The following is a 19239-nucleotide window of genomic DNA, read 5'->3' as shown; positions in this document are numbered from 1 at the left end:
GCAAATAATCTAGATTTGTCAGTTTTTTTTTAAGTGCACTTATGAAAAACTTGAAACTAGTGAAAGGAGTAAAAACATCTATTAGAGAGTATCTGTTTAGAAGAAATGATTGATATTTATTGAATTCTTACTATGTATCTGCCATTCTCCTACTATCTTGGCAATCCTTTTTACTCTTAATATCCCCTTTTGAAGATGGGGAAATTATCCTCAGATAGGTTAAGTGTCCAAGATTACTAACATGTGAACTCATGCAGCTGGACTCCAGAGTGTCCTTAATCACTGTATACATGGCCTCTACTGCTGAGCAATCCTCCAGACTAACCAGGCCATTTGGAAAACAAGACAGAGGTCTATCACAGAAAACAGCCAAGGTTGGGGGTGGGGGTGGCTTCCTGAGGGCTGCATTCAAGACTGTGAAGGGAGAATGATTAGGTCAGGGAAGGGAGAAGTGGGCACGAACAATAGACATTGCATCTCTGCCCAGTTTTTGTCCCACTCTAACACTTAAAAGAAGAGAGAATTCAATGAAAATGAGAGATCAGTAACAGATTAGTCTGACAGGCAGAAATTTTTAGGCACTTTTCAAATTGTACAATGTTTAATGCACCTAACTTCACATTTTTTCATACTTCAGATGAATAATGAGTTTCTAAATATTAGCTATAAGTTTAAATGATTTTATCCTAAATTCATTTTGTAACATTTTTATTTTGCTTTTAATCATTACTGGGGATTAAGTAACCCAACTTTATTCTTCCTCTCATTATATTATTATTTAATACTCCTATTTACTGAGTCAATAGGAACTGATTACAGTAAGAAGTTGAATTTCCTAGGCTGAACCCAGAGTCACAATTTTGAGCCATTTCATGAATACTCTCACAAGAGCTTCCGAGTCCCTGCTTTCTTAACTGTAACCACGTCCACTGTATCACTGCTTGACCACAGTGATGCCCCACCTTGCATCTTCCTCTGTTTTAGTCTGCTGAGGTTTGCAAATTCCATTCCCATGCTTGTTCCTTAACCGCCCTCAGTTTGCTACCTACCAGTAGCTGTCTGGGTTCTGTGCCATTCCTCTTCAACCCACCCTCATCTCTACTCCCAGGCTCACTCCCATGGCCTCTGTTCTCCACTCCTACTCCTGGCCACAGACCACTGCCACCTCCTTCCTCCTTCCCACAGCAACTTTCACACCTCTGGCTGACAGGAGCCTTTAAAGTTGCTCAGGTTTTCCTGCTGAAAAAAAAAAAAAATGTGCTTTCCCTTTCTTGGCCGAGTAACTACCATTCTAGTCTTTGCTTCTGCTTTGCCATCAAAATTTTTCAACTGATAGTTTCTACCTCTTCTATTGTATGATCACACATTTTTTATTACTGTTGAAATCTGGCACCTGACCAAACCACTTCACTCAAAGTTTTAAACACTCACAATGTTTTGGGCTGTGCCAGGCTAAGTTGTTTCAGTCATGCCTGACTCTTTGCAACCCTATGTAGCCTGCCAGGCTCCTCTGTCCATGGGATTCTCCAGGCAAGAATACTGGAGTGGGTTGCTGTGCCCTCCTCCAGGAGATCTTCCTGACTCAGGGACTGAACCCATGTCTCCTGCGGCTACTGCATTGTAGGCAGATTCCTTCCTTACCGTTGAGCCACTAGGGAAGCCTTCCAATGACTTACATCTTAACAAATCTAGCTTGACCTCAGTTCTGATTTTCCTTGACTCTCTGTGGCATTTGATACTACCCCCTCCAATGATTCCTAACACTTTGCACTGTCTACATTTCCTCTTATACCTCTGCCCACAGAACACTGGGTGTTCCCCAAGGCTCAGTCCTGGGCCCTCTTCCATTCTGGAGTCTTCCTTTTGCTCACATTTCAGATACTCAACTAATCATTCTATGGAAAGGACTCAGTACCTTATCAATAGCTCTGATCTTCAAGTTCCTATCACCTAACTCCAAAGCAATGTTTCCCAAACTATCTGGAGTGTAGGGCTATGCATTTTTCCCCCCTGTTACAGGTCAATACTTCTGTAAACATAATAAAATCAAATCACAAAAAAATTAAAAAGACATATAAAATACAAGCCCCTACTTTAAAATTATTAGATTTAACATAAACATAATCAGAACAAACCATAGCACTACAAGAATTACTATGTATGTGTGCTCAGTTGCTTCAGTTGTATCTGACTCTGTGAACTTACGGACTGTAGGCCACCAGGCTCCTCTGTCCATGGGATTCTCCAGGCAAGAATACTGGAGTGGGTTGCCAAGCCCTCTTATAGGGGATCTTCCCAACCCAGAGACTGAACCTAATCTCCTGCGTCTCCTGCATTGCAGGCAGATTCTGTATCGCTGAGCCACTGATGAAGTCCAAGAATTACTATAATGATTACGCTTTATTTCTGTACTTATCTGCTTGCAGACCAACTAGAGTTTGTTGATAGGTACTGGTTGGTGGAGTATACTTCAAGGAGCACAGCTCTACAGGCCTGCAGGACAACTACTTATCATCCTGCAACTCACTTAACATATACCACCTTCCATGTTTCTATTATGGCAGCATCACCTTCCACTGCATCTAAAAGCTTTGCTCTTCCTGACTCCTCTTTCCTTTGTAATTCTATAAAATCAATTTCCAATTTTTAAATTTTAATTCTTTCTCCAATCTGACTTCTCCACATTGACTGCAACAACCCTAATTCAAAAGCTAAGACCACTTACTTGAACCATCGTATTCTGCTGCTAAGTCGCTTCAGTCGTGTCCGACTCTCTGCGACCCCATAGACGGCAGCCCACCAGGCTCCGCCGTCCCTGGGATTCTCCAGGCAAAAACACTGGAGTGGGTTGCCATTGCCTTCTCCAATGCACGAAAGTGAAAAGTGAAAGTGAAGTCACTCAGTCGTGTCCGACTCTTAGCGACCCCATGGACTGCAGCCTACCAGGCTCCTCTGTCCATGGGATTTTCCAGGCAAGAGTACTGGAGTGGGTTGCCATTGCCTTCTCTGGAACTATCATATGACAACCTTCTAAATGAAGAGTTATGTATGGTGAAGAGTCATTACTGCTATTTACAAATATTTCCATTTTTACCTCCTTGGCCCCTCCTCTCAAACAGAGAATACTACAATTTCTGGAACCCTTGTGGTTGGTTACTACCATATGACTAGTTGTACCCAATGGTTGTAAACGGAAGTGTGAGTGGCGTTTCCAGGCCTAGTATTTAATTGCTGGGATGAGACCCTCCAGAGTGTTCTTTTCCCTCTCTTAAGGCAAACAAAATATGAGATATTAGCTGTTCTATCTGTGAATGACTGTGCTAAGAGCCTTGAGTTGAGCTGTGATGGATATCAGCATGAGCAAGAAACATGTCTTTATATTTTCAAAGCACAAAGATTTTAAAGTTGTTTGTTTCTTTTGTTAACTCATAGTTTCTCTTGCTAACTCTCCAAAACCACACCACCAAGATGAAGGTCCCTGAAGCACTAATTTAATGTCATGTCCCTGCTTTTAAAAAAATAAAAACAGCATGCCTCAAATTAATTTCTATGGTGTAAAGGAAAAGAAACAAAAACACAGACTCCTTAGGATCAAAGCTCTCATCAACCTATTTTTTCAAACTTATCCTACCAAACCAACCTCTTTTACCTGAATCTGCCAGACTCAGTTCCAGCCACCACCCCGTACCCTCTCCTACCCAAACAAAGGAATAATTCCTCTCTCTCTTCTGCTTAAAGATCATTTCTATCCACTCCACTTAACTTCCTCCACAGCCCTAATATCAGCCAACATTAACCAAATACTTACTAAGTACTAGGTTTTGTTCTAAAGTTAGTACTTTCAGTGTCTCACAATGACTCTATGAAGCAGGTATCATTAAATTCATTTTATAGATGAGGAAACTAAAACACAGGGATTAAACAACGTGCTTAAGGAAAATCCCATGGACGGAGGAGCCTGGTAGGTTACAGTCCATGGGGTCTCAAAGAGTTGGACAGGACTGAGCAACTTCACTTTCACTTTCAGGGTATCTGACTAATAAGTGATGAAGCCAGATGAACCCAGCATTCTTACTCCAAAGACTGTTCTCTTAACCACTGCCCTATATTGTTTTAGGACATTCTGATCTCCCCTTTCATTGAACTTCCATTACACTGTGCAGATCTTTCTAGCACAGAAAGTTGTGCCTTGCATGATTAGTCACAGTTTCAAGTGTGCAGGCTTTATCCACTAAGCTAGACTGTAAACCCTGGGGATACAGGGAGCCGCTTTACCATTCTTTGTTATCATTCAATAAAAAAATGTCCCCAAAAGAATCACTCTATGATAAGCACAGTTCTACTAGTCATTTTTTTTTCCTGTATTTTATAATACTTTGAGGTCTTGAGGGCTTACTGATCCTAGAGAGACAGCCCCTTCCAAGGCTAGCTAATATGCAAACCAACCAATCCAGAGTCCATAACCTCAACCACTTCCTTTATCTAACTCACACATCAAATCAATATTCCTCCCAATCTAACTCACTTAAGGTAAGATACCAGACAACTAGGGACCACCCTTGCAGCTCAGAACCCTCTGAAATAATTCTAACTGGCCGATCCTAAGTCTGAGGACCCTGCCCTGCCTTGCTTTCCCCCCAGAAACCACAATAAAGGCTCATGCTCATGCTTTCCTCTCACTCCTCCTGCCCCCTGATCAACCTCTGTGCCTCCAGCTGTGGCCCTGCATGGCCGACTCCCTTCTCTTGGAACTGTAAATAATAAACTCTTGTTTCAAAGGCAGTTTGTCTACATGTCTGTCATCTTATAATACTTGATTAAAACAAAATCCCAGGTATTTTTTTGAAACCGAGTATCATCATATCTAGAGTTCCTTGGAAATACAAACTGCACACTTGAGTCCAGGGGGAATTCTATCTCCTCTGGTGCTGGAAAGATGGATTTTCAGTGGGCACAGAGGAAAGAGAGGTGTGGTACATGGAACAGAATTGGTTTGGGGGGCTTCCTGCTTAGCAAAAGGAAAGAAGCCCATCTTATCTTCCAATTCCAATTTTAGCAGTTACTACCTTAGCACTAAATTGGTAATTTTAATTGTAAAAACCTCCAAATCTTTAAACAATCCTACATATGTTAGTCTTTTTCTATTTTTTTCCATAAGGGTTAGCAAGAAAATCTCTAATGTTAAAACAGTCTGAAGACAACCATAGGGACAACAAAGAAAGGTTGATGAGTGGGTGGAGGCAGTTCAGAGAAGAGAGAAAACCAGGATGAGCCCCTGCAACCTGCCACCAGGAAAAGAGCATAATAAAGAGATCCCAATATGGATTTGAAAAGCAGTCTTAGTAATGAAATCCAACATTTTCTAACATACTCTCTCCTAGACAAAACTAAGTGGTATGCATATATGCTTAATATACACTTATTGAATGGATATCTCAATCATACAACTTTGAATAGTTTTAAGATACTCATGAGGGCTTCCCAGGTGGCACTAGTGGTAAAGAACTCGCCTGCCAATGTAGGAGACACAGGAGATGTGGGTTCGATCCCTGGGTTGGGAAGATTCCCTGGAGGAGGACATGGTAAGCTACTCCAGTATTCATGCCTGGAGAATCCCACGGACAGAGGAACCTCGCGGGCTATGGTCCATAGGGTTGCAAAGAGTCAGACATGACTGAAGAGACTTGGCATGCTAAGTATTCAGAAAGATTTAGATGTAGTCCACTTTGCCCCCTCAGTTCAGTTCAGTTGCTCAGTCGTGTCCGACTCTTTGCGACCCCATGAACTGCAGCACACCAGGCCTCCCGGTCCATCACCAACTCCCAGAGTCCATCCAAACCCATGTCCATTGAGTTGGTGAGGCCATCTAACCATCTTATCTTCTGTCATCCCCTTCTCCTCCTGCCCTCAATCTTTCCCAGCATCAGGGTCTTTTCAAATGAGTCAGCTCTTCGCATCAGGTGGGCAAAGTATTGGAGTTTCAGCTTCAACATCAGTCCTTCCAATGAACTCCCAGGACTGATTTCCTTTAGGATGGACTGGTTGGATCTCCTTGCAGTCCAAGGGACTCTCAAGAGTCTTCTCCAACACCACAGTTCAAAAGCATCAATTCTTCAATGCTCAGCTTTCTTCACCATCCAACTCTCACATCCATACATGACCACTGGAAAAACCATAGCCTTGACTAGACGGACCTTTGCTGACAAAGTGATGTCTCTGCTTTTTAATATGCTGTCTAGGTTGGCCATAACTTTCCTTTCAAGGAGCAAGCTCTTTTAATTTCATGGCTGCAATCACCATCTGCAGTGATTTTGGAGCCCAGAAAAATAAAGTCAGCCACTGTTTCCACTGTTTTCCCATCTATTTGCCATGAAGTGATGAGACCAGAGGCCATGATCTTAGTTTTCTGAATGTTGAGCTTTAAGCCAACTTTGCCCCCTACCCCCACCAATTAAAAATCTTTTTAATTTTTAAAAATTTTCTTGCTCATTTCTATATCTCTCCTGAGACAAAGGTACTTCTTTTCTCCTACAAGGCAGGAACAGATCTAGACTATGGCAGGCCAGGAGAATCCCATTTACCCAAAAACTTCCCTAGAATGTATTGGTCCCAAGCTAGCAAAACGAATCTAGAGTGACTTAGAGAAATCAGGCAGACCAGAGTCTTTCACCTTTAGGAAGTGAGTTAGTTCAGAACTCCTCTGGACTACTGCCTCTCAGAAATCTTTGAGAAGGCACCTGACCTCTGCAAAGTAGTGTTAACAATTAGCAACTGCATCTAACGTCTGCTTGCTATGAGAAGTCTAGACGCATTAAGTACATGATCGCATTTATTCCTCCCTATGTGATGAAGTAAGTTTTTCATCTCCATTCTAAAGATGAGTAATTAAGGCTCAAAGAGCTGAAGATACTTCCCTAAGTTCACAGTTATTAGATGGCAGAGCTGAAATTTAGATTTATATGGTCTGACTTCAGATCATGGACTCTTTTTTTTTTTTTTTAATAAATTTATTTATTTTAGTTGGGGGCTAATTACTTTACAATATTGTAGTGGTTTTTGCCATACATTGACATGAATCAGCCCTGGGTCTACATGTGTTCCCCATCCTGAACCCCACTCCCACCTCCCTCCTCATCCCATCCCTCCGGGCCATCCCACTGCCCCAGCCCCGAGCATCTGCCTCAAGATCATGGACTCTTAAAACTACACTTTGCCTGAAGGGAAGGGAAGGGAAGGGAAGTCGCTCAGTCGTGTCCGACTCTTTGCGACCCCATGGACTGTAGCCTACCAGGCTCCTCCGTCCATGGGATTCTCCAGGCAAGAATACTGGAGTGGTTTGCCATTTCCTTCTCCAGGGGATCTTCCCGACCCAGGGATCGAACCCAGGTCTCCCACATTGGAGGCAGACGCTTTAACCTCTGAGCCACCAACTATAGATCAAAAATGCCCATTTAAAGTACAGGAAGTGAATCAGAGCCTAAACCCTTAAGATGAAAGAGAAAGGCAACACTGCAACAGGTCAAAAGCTATTCTTATATTCCTATGGCTGTTCACCATCAACAGTCTTCCTACCACTCACAAACACCACCACACTCTATTCTCTATTGCTTACTGGCAAGGCAATTTATACTGTGCCACAGGTCCTGCAATTTATATTACGTTACAGGCTCCATATTTTAAGGAGTGATAAAATCTGACCTAAAAAAAGTTAACTATATTAAATTGCATAATACCAAATAATACTGTACATATTTATATTTATTAAAGCTAAAATAATGTATTAATGATGATTCAATAATATAACATTCTATATACCCCTGAATAAGCAACATACTATCCAAAAACCATTCTTACAACGAGACACTGGACCAGACAATCTAGGGATTAGAAGACAGAGGAAATGTAAATAAGGGTAGAAAATTAGAACATAAACTCATGATTTAGGTTTACTTTTAGGCTGCGAGGAGTTCCAACCTTATTGACATATGCTTCTTTCAATCAAATTTCTCCCCGTCACTCTCCAAAAGAACAAGACTTCTCCAGACAAGCTCTGAATGACTGGAGGACTGTCATGTCACTGCCTGAATATTCTCTTCAAAAATGGGACATCAGTTCTTTCACCTGATTCTCACATGACAGTTTCTAAAACCCTCATAATCATCTCGGGTCACACTGGAGGTCACTCACTGTCTTCAATGCACTGAGTGTTGAGGACAACAGTTGAAATAAGGTGTGACCATGCAAGAATGCATCCTTACTACTCAGTCGTGTCTGATTTAGCAACCCTTTGGACTGTAGCCCACCACGTTTCTCTGTCCTTGGTATTTCTCAGGCAAGAATATTGGAGTAGGTTGTCATTTTCCTCCTCCGGGGGATCTTCCCGACCCTGGGATTGAACCCTTATTGCCTGTGTCTCCTGCCTTGCAGACAGATTTTTACCTGCTGAGACATCAGGGAAGCCCCAACGTATAACAACAGCAGATGCAAAAGTAAGGGGTATTATTCCACCAAGAGCTTTGCATACCACAGGCCAACATAAATAACTATTGAACTCTTTTGTGGATATAATTCAACAATATACCCTTTAAAAATGAAAAGAATTGGCTTAATGTCTAACATTTAATGATGAAAGCATTATTAGACCACCCAGGAATTTTTGTTACGCTATGATAAAAATTAACAAAACTTTTAAAACTCTATTAGGAGAAGTAATATAATTTATTATGTCCACAAATATTCATGTACTGGAAATAAGACCTAGATTAATAGAACTGGGTTACAGGGTTCAGTAGGGTAAAAATAAAGAAATTGGATAAGAAAATACAGGGAAAAATATCAGCTTTTAAAGTAAGATTTCCTCTTCCAGAAATGTTGAAAAGCACTGTTTTTAATAGAAGCTATTTTTGAAATTTTGGCCTTAAAGAAATAATGTGAATTTTTTTTTGAAGTCACTCAGTCATGTCCGACTGTCTGCAACCCCATGGGCTGTAGCCTACAGGGCTCCTCTGCCCATTGGATTTTCCAGGGAAGGATACTGGAGTGGGTTACCATTTCCTTCTCCAGGGGACTCCTCCCAACCCAGGGATCAAACCCAGGCCTCCTGCATTGCAGGCAGACAGTTTACCATCTGAACCACCAGGGAAGCCCTAAATAATGTGAAAGTATTTTTTTTAATAACAAATGTTCTGCTACGGAGGGAAAAAAGCTTCCTGTTCCATTTTTTATTCATTGATCATTTTCCTGAAAGCTAGATATAACAACTTTTAAAAATAATTCAATGCAAGAAAAATATAAATCTATTTACTCCTGACCCTGACAGTGACCTTAGGGTTCTGGCCAGTAGACTCACTGACATATTATTTCTTAACACTCTTGATGCCATTTAGGCTTTGAGCACATGGCTTGGAGACTAGAAAGATATACTTGCCTCGTATTTTCTCAAGCTAATATATTCTTTGACTGTGTGAAACTTTGATATGTAGCCCCATACCTGTAAAGATAGGCTTCCTAAAGATCATTTAGAGAATATATAAGAGTACAAAACATTTAAGTCTGATTGGTTTTGTGTTATAACATTACACTGTCAAAGTGGTCTTTGGGAGCATTTTGACCAAGGAAGACTACTTAAGATTTCTCAAACAATTTCATCCCAAGCATCAAATTCCAGTGAGCATTACACATTCAGGTAGCTTCATTACTAGCAATTCTGATTCACATCTGTAAATATCCTCAGAAACTCATGAGAACACTTGTTTCATAGCCAGATAAACTGCAGCTCTTCTCAGAGATCTATCAAAGTGTTTCTCAAAGTGTGATCTGAGGATCACGTGGACTAGAATCAAATGGGGAGGTACAGGCTGGTGGGAGTAGTGCTTGTTAAAAATACACATTCTTCTAAAATATGACACAAAGAAACTTATTTATGAAACAGAAAAAGACTCACAGACATAGAACACAAACTTATGGTTCCCAAAGGGGAAAGGAAATGAGGGAAGGACAAATTAGGAGTTTGGCATTAGCAGTTACAAACTACTATATATAAAGCAGATAAACAACAAGGTCCTACTGTATAGGACAGGGAACTATATTCAATATCCTGTAATAAACCATAATGGAAAAGAATATGAAAATTTATATATATATATATATATATATATATATATATATATATGAACTGAGTCACTTTGCTATATACCAGAAACTAACACAACATTGTAAATCAACTATTACTGCAATTAAAAAAAACCAGATTCCTAGACACTATGTCAGACTCATTAAATTGAAATCTCCAGGGATAGTGGCCAGTAATCCACATTTTAAACAAGATGGCTGGGCAATTCTTATGTACCCTAATGCTTCTGAAATACTTAAGCTATTTGAACCAACTCTTGCCATCATGAAACCACAAAAACAGGATTCTCACAAGTCATTGCATATATAAAATATATATTAAAAAAGACTCAGAATAAATATTAAAATGGAAAAGAAGGCAAAGTAAACAGTTCTCTTCTATTACAGTCTGGCAGAATTTAGATTTAGTGTGAATTGCAGTCATGAACAGGAAGTATTCTCTACCTATAAAACAAGTGTTATTTGTTATTCTATTATCTATAGTGAAGATATCAGTATCTCTTCTGTCTCTCAGTCTGAAATAAATGCCATACTTACATAATGATTAAAGGAGGCTCCAACACTCAGTTACATCTTCACTCATTCTTTCTCAACATTGTGACTTGGCCACCACAATTAGGCAAAATGGTTCTCAACCACTTTGAATTTTCTGGGCCAGTGGTTTTCAAATTTGACATACATTTAAAACCATCTGAAGATCTTGTTAAAACACAGACTACCATTTGTATTTACAAGTTCCAGGTAATACTGATACTGCTGGTCCAAAGACCAGACTGGAGAATCACTGGCTTAACCTAACTCTGGTCTCCTCCATTGAGTTCAATGATACTAAAAAAAAAAAAAAAAAAAAAATCACTCCATCCAGCAAATGCTCTAAACACCAGTCATAGGCCTTCTTGTGTAGGACTCTTGCTGCTCAGTATCTTCGGGAAGTTCCCATCATTCAAAATTTGTAGTATGAGCAATAAGCTTAATCTTTTCTTGGCAGCTCCAGTGATAAACACCCTTCCCATTCCTCCCCCAATCCCTGGCCTGTCTGACCCTACTTCCTACCCTAAAACTGTGCTTCCTATGCAAGAAAGCTGTAGAAAGGACAAGAGGTGTGTCTGTTCCTGTCTTAGGGGAACTACACTTCCTTTAGCTGGAAATCAAGACAGGCTCCCTCCATTTAGTGATTTATCTGATGACTGTCACAGGACTGCAACTGTACAAACTCAGGAAAAAGTACAGCATCTGGAGGCACAATCAATCAAGTATAAACTCAAAAAACTGTCTAGAAATATGAACATTCAGATCTGTATATTTACATGCTGGTCCTTCTTAAGAATAAATACATAACACAGATTTCTCCATTCAGAGACAGGTCCAGAATTTTGGGGGGAGGTGCCCCATTCTCTCTAAATTCATCTCAAGATTTAAAATGTATTCCCAGCATTAGGTCTAAGTGGTGAATTACATATGTACATCTTTCCCAAGAAAAGATATTTTGATAACCTCCTAGAAAATGAAAAGTATTTGGGAGCAAGGTAAGCACTGATATAGATATAGCTTAAATATCTTTAGAAGGTCTTCAGGAGATCATTTATTTTCTCAATTTGAACTTATAACTAACAGCTTGGGGACTCTGTTAAAATTAATTAGGAAGTTTTACAGGTAAAGCTAAACAGTTTATTTTTCTTTGAGATGCTGATGATACATGCTTAAGAAAAAAGTATGTTGGCCATAAGCTAGTTAAATATGCAAATACTGTACAACATTAATAATTTACTATGTATGATAAAAATATATGACTTCCTTAATCACTGTAAGAAAATGACTAAATACAATATATACTATAACCATGGCATTTCCAAAACCCAGAACACTCACTTTACTAAGAAAAGAGGTTAAGACAATGCTCTGAATCAAAGAGATTTCCTATATAAATAAGAATCTAAATCCTCGGGGATCTAGTTGCTCCAGTGTAACCAATGAAGTATCTTAGATTTTTCTAAGTATTGAATATGGGTGCAAACTGAGCACACAAATGGTTTAAGGTAATCTGCCACTAGAGAACAACTAATAGATGTAATGTTGCTGCTTTTTACCATCAACTTCTTTGACAAACTGTTGTCTTCTGGCATGCTATTGTATTTAGCATAGCATCCATTTTCATGGTTTGGAGAAAGCAACCGATTTTTCCTCTGAGCTACTAGATCCTATACACCAAAACAAATCAGATCCACATGATATGAAGAACAACTGGTTACCATTCTTTTTCTTTGTTTTTTTGGCTGTGCTGGGTCTTTGTTGCTGCGTGCAGGCTTTTCTCTCATTGCAGTGAGCAGGGGCGACTCTTCATTGTGGTATGCGGGCTTCTCATCATGGTGGCTTCTCCTGTTGCAGAGCACAGGCTCTAGGCACATGGGCTTCAGTAGTTGTGACACACAGCCTCAGTAGTTGTGGCGTACAGGCTCAGTAGCTGTGGCTCAAAGGGCCCTAGCAAATGCAGGCTTCAGTAGCTGTGGCAAATGGGCATGCAGGATCTTCCCAGAGCAGGGATTGAATCCATGTCCCATGCATTGGTAGGCAGGTTCTTAATCACTGGACCACCAAGAAAGTCAATAATTATTATTGAGGTAATTAATCTTAGAAATTCCCATACTTAAGTATGGAAATAAGGTCATAAAATATTGTTAATGACCAGCAGAGGATCTAACTATTATAAGCTATTCCTTGCTAGAAAGTGATTTTTATAGTTTGGGTTGGCCAAAAAGTTCATTCAGGGTTTTCCATAAGTGCTTACAGGTAAACTTGAATGAACTTTTTGGGCAACCCAATATATCAAATAGCTTCCATGAAAAATAATTTGTATCACATCACCCTGCCCTGTGGATAGCCACATGGTGACGTGGTCCTGCTCTCTAGCAGGTCAGCAACAGACTCACACCACCCCCCCAACCTCTGAGCAGCCAACCATGCCAGAAGCCTACCCAGCCTCCAGTAGACCTGCAGCCACCACAGGAGTAGACATGCCTACCACCCTGCCCACAGCAGTCTGCCTCACCACAACAGAAGGGCATGCACAGCTCACATAGGGGCACCCCTGAGCATACAGCTCTGGTTACCAGAGGGGAGTGCATTGCTGGATCCCACACGATGTCTCCTACATTGAGGCCACTTCCTTAAGATCAGAAGGCATAACTGAACTATCTAATACATAGACATAAACAACAGAATTGGGCAAAATAAGGTGACAAAGTAACATGTGTTCCAAGCAAAGAAATAAGACATAACCTGAGGGAAAAAAAAGTGGAGATAAGCAATCTACCCAAAATGAGTTCAAGGTAATGATCATAAAGGTGCTCAATGAAGTCAGGAGAAGAATGGATGAACACTGTGAGAATTTTAAGAGTTAGAAAATATAAGGAAGAACCAAACAAAGCTGAAGAATACAACAACTGGAATAAAAAATACATTAGGAATCAACAACAGATTAGATGATACATAGAAATGGATTAGCAATCTAGAAGACAGAGTAGTGAAAATCAACCATGCTGAACAGAAAAAAGAATTTTAAAAATGAGGACAGCTTAACAGACCACTGGGAAAACATCAAGCATACTAACATTCATATTGTAAGGGTTCCAGAAAGAAAAGAGAGAAATCGGCAGAGAACTTATTTGAAGAAGTAATAGCTGAAAACTTGCCTAACCTATGGAAGGAAACAGACGAGCATCTTAAACCAGACAAACCCAAAGAGGTCCGTTATACATACAACAGCAAAAATTAAAGAGAGAATTTTAAAAGCAGCAATAAAAGAAGCAGCTACTTATGTACAAGGAAGCTCCTATAAGACTATCAGTTGACTTTTCAGAAGAAACTTTTATAGGCCAGAAGGGAGTAGCAAGGTACATTCAAAGTGATGAAAGGGAAAAAAACTAAAACCAAGAATACTCTACCCAGCAAGGTAATCATTCAGATTTGAAGGAGAGAGAGTTTTACAGATACAAAAAAGCTGGAAGAGTTCAGTACCACTAAAGCAGATTTACAAGAAAAGTTATAGGGTCTTTTCTAAGTGGAAAAGAAAAGGCCACAACTAGAAATATGATCATAAATTATAAAAGGGAAAATCTCATGAGTAAAGGGAAACACACAGCAAAAGTAGTAAATAGACTACATATAAGGCTAGTAGGAAGGTTAAAAGACAAAAGTAGTAAAATCACCTACATCCACAATATGTAGTTAAGAAATATACAAAACAAAAAATATAAAAACGTAACATCAAAAACATTAAACTTGGTCGGGGGAATGAGCATAATGTAGGATGGTTCATCAACAAATATACATATATAGATAAATATATAGACATAGACATAGATATATGTGTTGTTATATATGAACCTCATGTTAATCACAAACCAAAAACCTCTAATGACTATATACACAAAACAGGAACAAGAATCCAAATATAACACTAATAATAGTCATAAAATCACAAAAGAAGACAGCAACAGAAGAAAGGAACAATAACAAAACTACAAAAGCAAAAAGAAAATAATTAACAAAATACCAATAAGTATGTATCTGTCGATAACTGTTCAATTATCAAAAACCCTCAACAAAATACTAGCAAACTGACTCCAAAAATAAATACATTAAAAGGATCATACACTATGACCAAGTGGGATTTATCTCAGATGCAAGGATTTTTTTAATATTTGCAAATTAATCAACATAATACCATTTTAACAAACTGAAAAGTAAAAACCATATGATCATCTCAATAGATGCAGAAAAAGCTTTTGATAAGATTAAATATCATTTATAATAAAAACTCTTCAGGAAGTTGGGCACAGAGGGAACATACTTCAACATAATAAATGTCATATATGACAAACCCACAGGTAACATGATACTCAACAGTGAAAAGCTGAAAGCATTTCCTCTAAGATCAGGAACAAGACAAGGATGCCCACTCTCCCCACTTTTATTCAACATAGTATTAAAAGTCCTAGCCACAGCAATTGGAAAAGAAAAAGAAATAAAAGGAATCCAAATTGAAAAAGAAGAAGTAAAATTGTCATTGCTTGCAGATGACATGATACTATTCACAGAAAATCCTAAAGATACCACCAGAAAACTACTAGAGCTCATTTATGAATTTGGTAAAGTTGCAGGATATAAAATTAATGTACAGAAATCTGTTACATCTCTATATACTAACAACTATCTGAAAGAGAAACTAAGTAAACAATCCTATTTACTACTGCATCAAAAAGAATAAGAGACCTAGAAATAAATCTACCTAGGGGTCAAAAACTTGTACTCTGAAAACTATAGATGGTGAAGAAAGAAACTGAAGATGACACAGACATGGAAAGATATACCATGTTCTTGGATTGGAAGAATCAATATTGTTAAAATGACCATACTATCCAAGGCAATTTACAGGTTTAATGTAATCCTTGTTAAATTACGAATAGCATTTTTCACAGAACAAGAACAAAAAATTTTTACACTTATCTGGAAACACAAAAGACCCTGAATAGCCAAAACAATCTTGAGAAAAGAGAACGGAGCTGGAGGAATCACACTTCAGATTATACTACAAAGCTACAGTAATCAAAACAAAATGATACTGGCACAAAAACAGACACATAGGCCAAAGGAACAGGAGAGAAAGCCCAGAAATAAACTCACATACTCATGGTCAATTAATCTACAACAAAGGAGACAAGAATATAAATGGAGAAAAGATAGTCTCTTCAATAAGTGATGCTGAGGAAACAGGGCAGCTACATGAAAAAGAATGAAATTAGGACATTCTTCAGCACCATACACAAAAATAAACTCAAAATGGATTAAAGACCTAAATGTAAAACCACATACTATAAAATCCTAGAGGAAAACACAGGTAGAACATTCTTCAACAAATTCCAGCCATAATTTTGGGGTCCATCTCCTAGCAAAATGGAAATAAAAACAAAAATAAACAAATGGGGCCTAGTTAAACTAAAAAGCTTTTGCATTGGAAAGGAAACCATAAACATACCAAAAAGATAACTTACAAATTGGGGGGGAAATATTTGCAAATAATGCTACCAAAACGGGATTGAAGTGAAGTCACGTCCGACTCTTTGCGACCCTATGGACTGTAGCCCACCAGGCTCCTACATCCATGAGCTTTTCCAGGCAAGAATACCGGAGTGGGTTGCTATTTCCTTTTCCAGGGGATCTTCCCAACACAGGGACTGAACCTGGGTCTCCTGCATTGCAGGCAGACTCTTTACCATCTGAGCCACCAGGGAATCCCAACAAGGGATTAATTTCCAAAATATATGAACAACCCATAGTGTAATATCAAACACCCAATCAAAAAATGAGCAGAAAACCTAAAAAGACATTTCTCCAAAGAAGACATATAGATGGCCAACAGGCACATGAAAAGATGCTCATTATTAGAAAAACGCAAATCAAAACTACAATGAGGTATCATCTCACATTAGTCAGAGTGGTCATCATTTCAAAAAGTCTAAAAATAATAAGTGCTACAGAGTGTGTGGAGAAAAGAGAACCCTCCTACACTGCTGGAGGAAATGTAAAATGTACAGCCACTATGGAGAGTATGGAGGTTCCTCAAAAATTAAAAACAGACCTACCATATGATCCAGCAATCCCATTCCTGGGCATATATTCCAAGAAAACTCTAATTTGAAAAGATATGTGCACCCCAAGGCTCACAGTAGCATTATTTACAACAGTCAAGACATGGAAGTAGCATAAATGTCCATTGATAGATAAATAGATAGAGAAGATGTGGTATATGCAGGTGTGTATATATATATATATATACATACATATATGTATATATATAAAATACTAGTCAAAAAAAAATCACTTCGCTGTATACTTGAAATGAACACAGCATTGCAAATTAACTATACTTTAATAAAACAAATACTTGAAATGTAAATGGACTAAATATTCCAATCAAAAGGTCAAGGCTTTTAATGTCACCTACTTACTTATTATTTTGCAATGACAACACTTACAATAAGAAAGCCTAAGTCTACTTATATCCATTGATAATATATATATTTGTAATGCTTTGTAAAACAGGTGTTAGTACTCATTCTTGATGAATAATGTAGGATAAGTTCATTAAGAGAAGGCAAAAATACAAATTCCACTGAAGTCTGGATTTATCAAACAGAAAAAAAGCATATTTGAAGGCACGTTCTATAAGTAATTTTTATTTTGCTTACTGAGACCACTGTAATTACCTCTCAATCAACATTGTACATACATAATTATATGTTCTAGATAAACATGAAACAATAAAGAGCAAGTGGGAGAAGAAAGGGGAAAGAACACTTCTAAGAGGTTGCAAGATTTAAGGGTAAGTTGACATTACTTCAGACAAAGACTGAGATGTTCAAACACAAAAGGAATGTCTTGAAATTCAGTCACATAGCACAGAACCAAGGGCTTTTTGAAAAGTGGTATACTTAGAGGTAAATGATCACAAAATCGGATCAGGAAATACTGAAAAAGAAACAAAAAGGAACTACTCATCTAAAATCACTGCAAAAATAATAAGCTGAATGAATTTCATGACTTTTTATTTTATTTATTTATTTTTAAAGATTATTTTTATGTGGATCATTTTTAAAGTCTTTATTGAATTTGTTACAATACTGTTTCTGTTTTATGTTTTGGTTTTTTTTTGACCACGAGCCATGTGGGGATCTTAGCTCCCTGGCCAGAATTGAACTCACACCCCTTGCATTGGAAGGTGATGTCTTAACCACTGGACTGTCAGGGAAGTACACCATCAGTTCAGTTCAGTTCAGTTCAATCGCTCAGTCATGTCCGACTCTTTGCGACCCCATGAACCACAGCACGCCAGGCCTCCCTGTCCATCACCAACTCCCGGAGTCCACCCAAACCCATGTCTATCGAGTTGGTGATGCCATCTAACCATCTCATCCTCGGTCGTCCCCTTCTCCTCCTGCTCTCAATCTTTCCCAGCATCAGGATCTTTTCAAATGAGTCAGCTCTTCACGTCAAGTGGCCATGACTCATTTATTTATTTATTATGGCTGTGCTGGATCTTGGTTGCACCACACAGGGTCTTCAACGCTGCTATGAGCTTTCTCTACTCGTGGAGAGTGGGAGCTACTCTCTAGTTTGTGGTACGCAGGCCTCTCATTGCAGTGGCTTCTCTTGTTTCAGAGTGCAGGCTCTAGGGCACGTGAGCTTCAGTAGTTGTGGTACAGGGGCTCAGTAGTTGTGGCACATGGGCTTAGTTGCCCCTTGGCATGTGGGACCTTAGTTCCCAGACGAGGGATAGAATCCATGTACCCCACATTGGCAGGTGGATTCTAAACCACTGGATCACCACGGAAGTGTACCCCTTAATGACTTTTTAAAGCACTGCAGCACAGAGGTACAAGGTCAGGAAACTGACAATGTTAAAAAAAAAGACCTGAGTGACACTTATTGGATAGAGTAAGAGAACAAACATCTAGAAAATCTTAATTTTGATCTCATTTCAGAAACTCTCAGGCTGTCTTATGGCTGCTTTTCCAACCTGCTCTGACTACGTTCTCTCTCCCAAAATTACCTACTCAGTGCCAACAATCTTCACCTTCACTGCACTCAGCAAACCAATAGTTCATTCTTGAAATTTTTATTACTTGGAATAGCTCTATCTCTGAAATATGTAATTTCCATAATTTTATCTCAAAACATGACCTCCTATTCTCCCTACTCTTTCTCTTGCTTACTTGCCAATTCTTTTACTTATTGCATTGAGACCTCAGTCCCTCAGTTAAATTCAGTCACTCAGTCACGTCCAACTCTCTGTGATGCCATGGACTGCAGCACACCAGACCTCCCTGTCCATCACCAATTCCCAAAGTCTGCTCAAACTCATGTCCATCAAGTCAGTGATGCCATCCAACCATCTCATGCTCTGTCATCCCCTTTTCCTCCTGCTTTCAATCTTTCCCAGCATCAGGGTCTTTCCAATGAGTCAGTTCTTTGCATCAGGAGGCCAAAGTATTGGAGCTTCAGCTTCAGCATCAGTCCTTCCAATGAATATTCAGGACTGACTTCCTTTAG

General features: G+C 39.1%; 1 protein-coding gene across 13 annotated transcripts in view; it reads right to left on the bottom strand.

Annotated features, from left to right (window-relative positions):
- AOPEP (aminopeptidase O (putative)) overlaps positions 1 to 19239 on the bottom strand; it is a 406505-nt gene that overhangs the window by 374239 nt on the left and 13027 nt on the right. Inside the window, exon 1 of one of the 13 annotated variants that reach the window (XM_081522480.1) lies at positions 12381 to 12714. The exons of the other annotated variants lie outside the window; for them this stretch is intronic. The gene's annotated coding sequence lies outside the window, so the exon portion shown is untranslated. Of the gene's footprint in view, positions 1 to 12380; positions 12715 to 19239 lie in introns of those variants that run through there. 13 annotated transcript variants of the gene reach the window in all.

This window comes from Giraffa tippelskirchi, chromosome 1 (assembly GCF_054371585.1).
Source record: "Giraffa tippelskirchi isolate mGirTip1 chromosome 1, T2T-mGirTip1v1.2.pri, whole genome shotgun sequence".
NCBI lineage: Eukaryota > Metazoa > Chordata > Mammalia > Artiodactyla > Giraffidae > Giraffa > Giraffa tippelskirchi.
The sequence above is the reverse complement of the archived record's forward strand: the minus strand, read 5'-3'. Positions and strand labels throughout refer to the sequence as shown.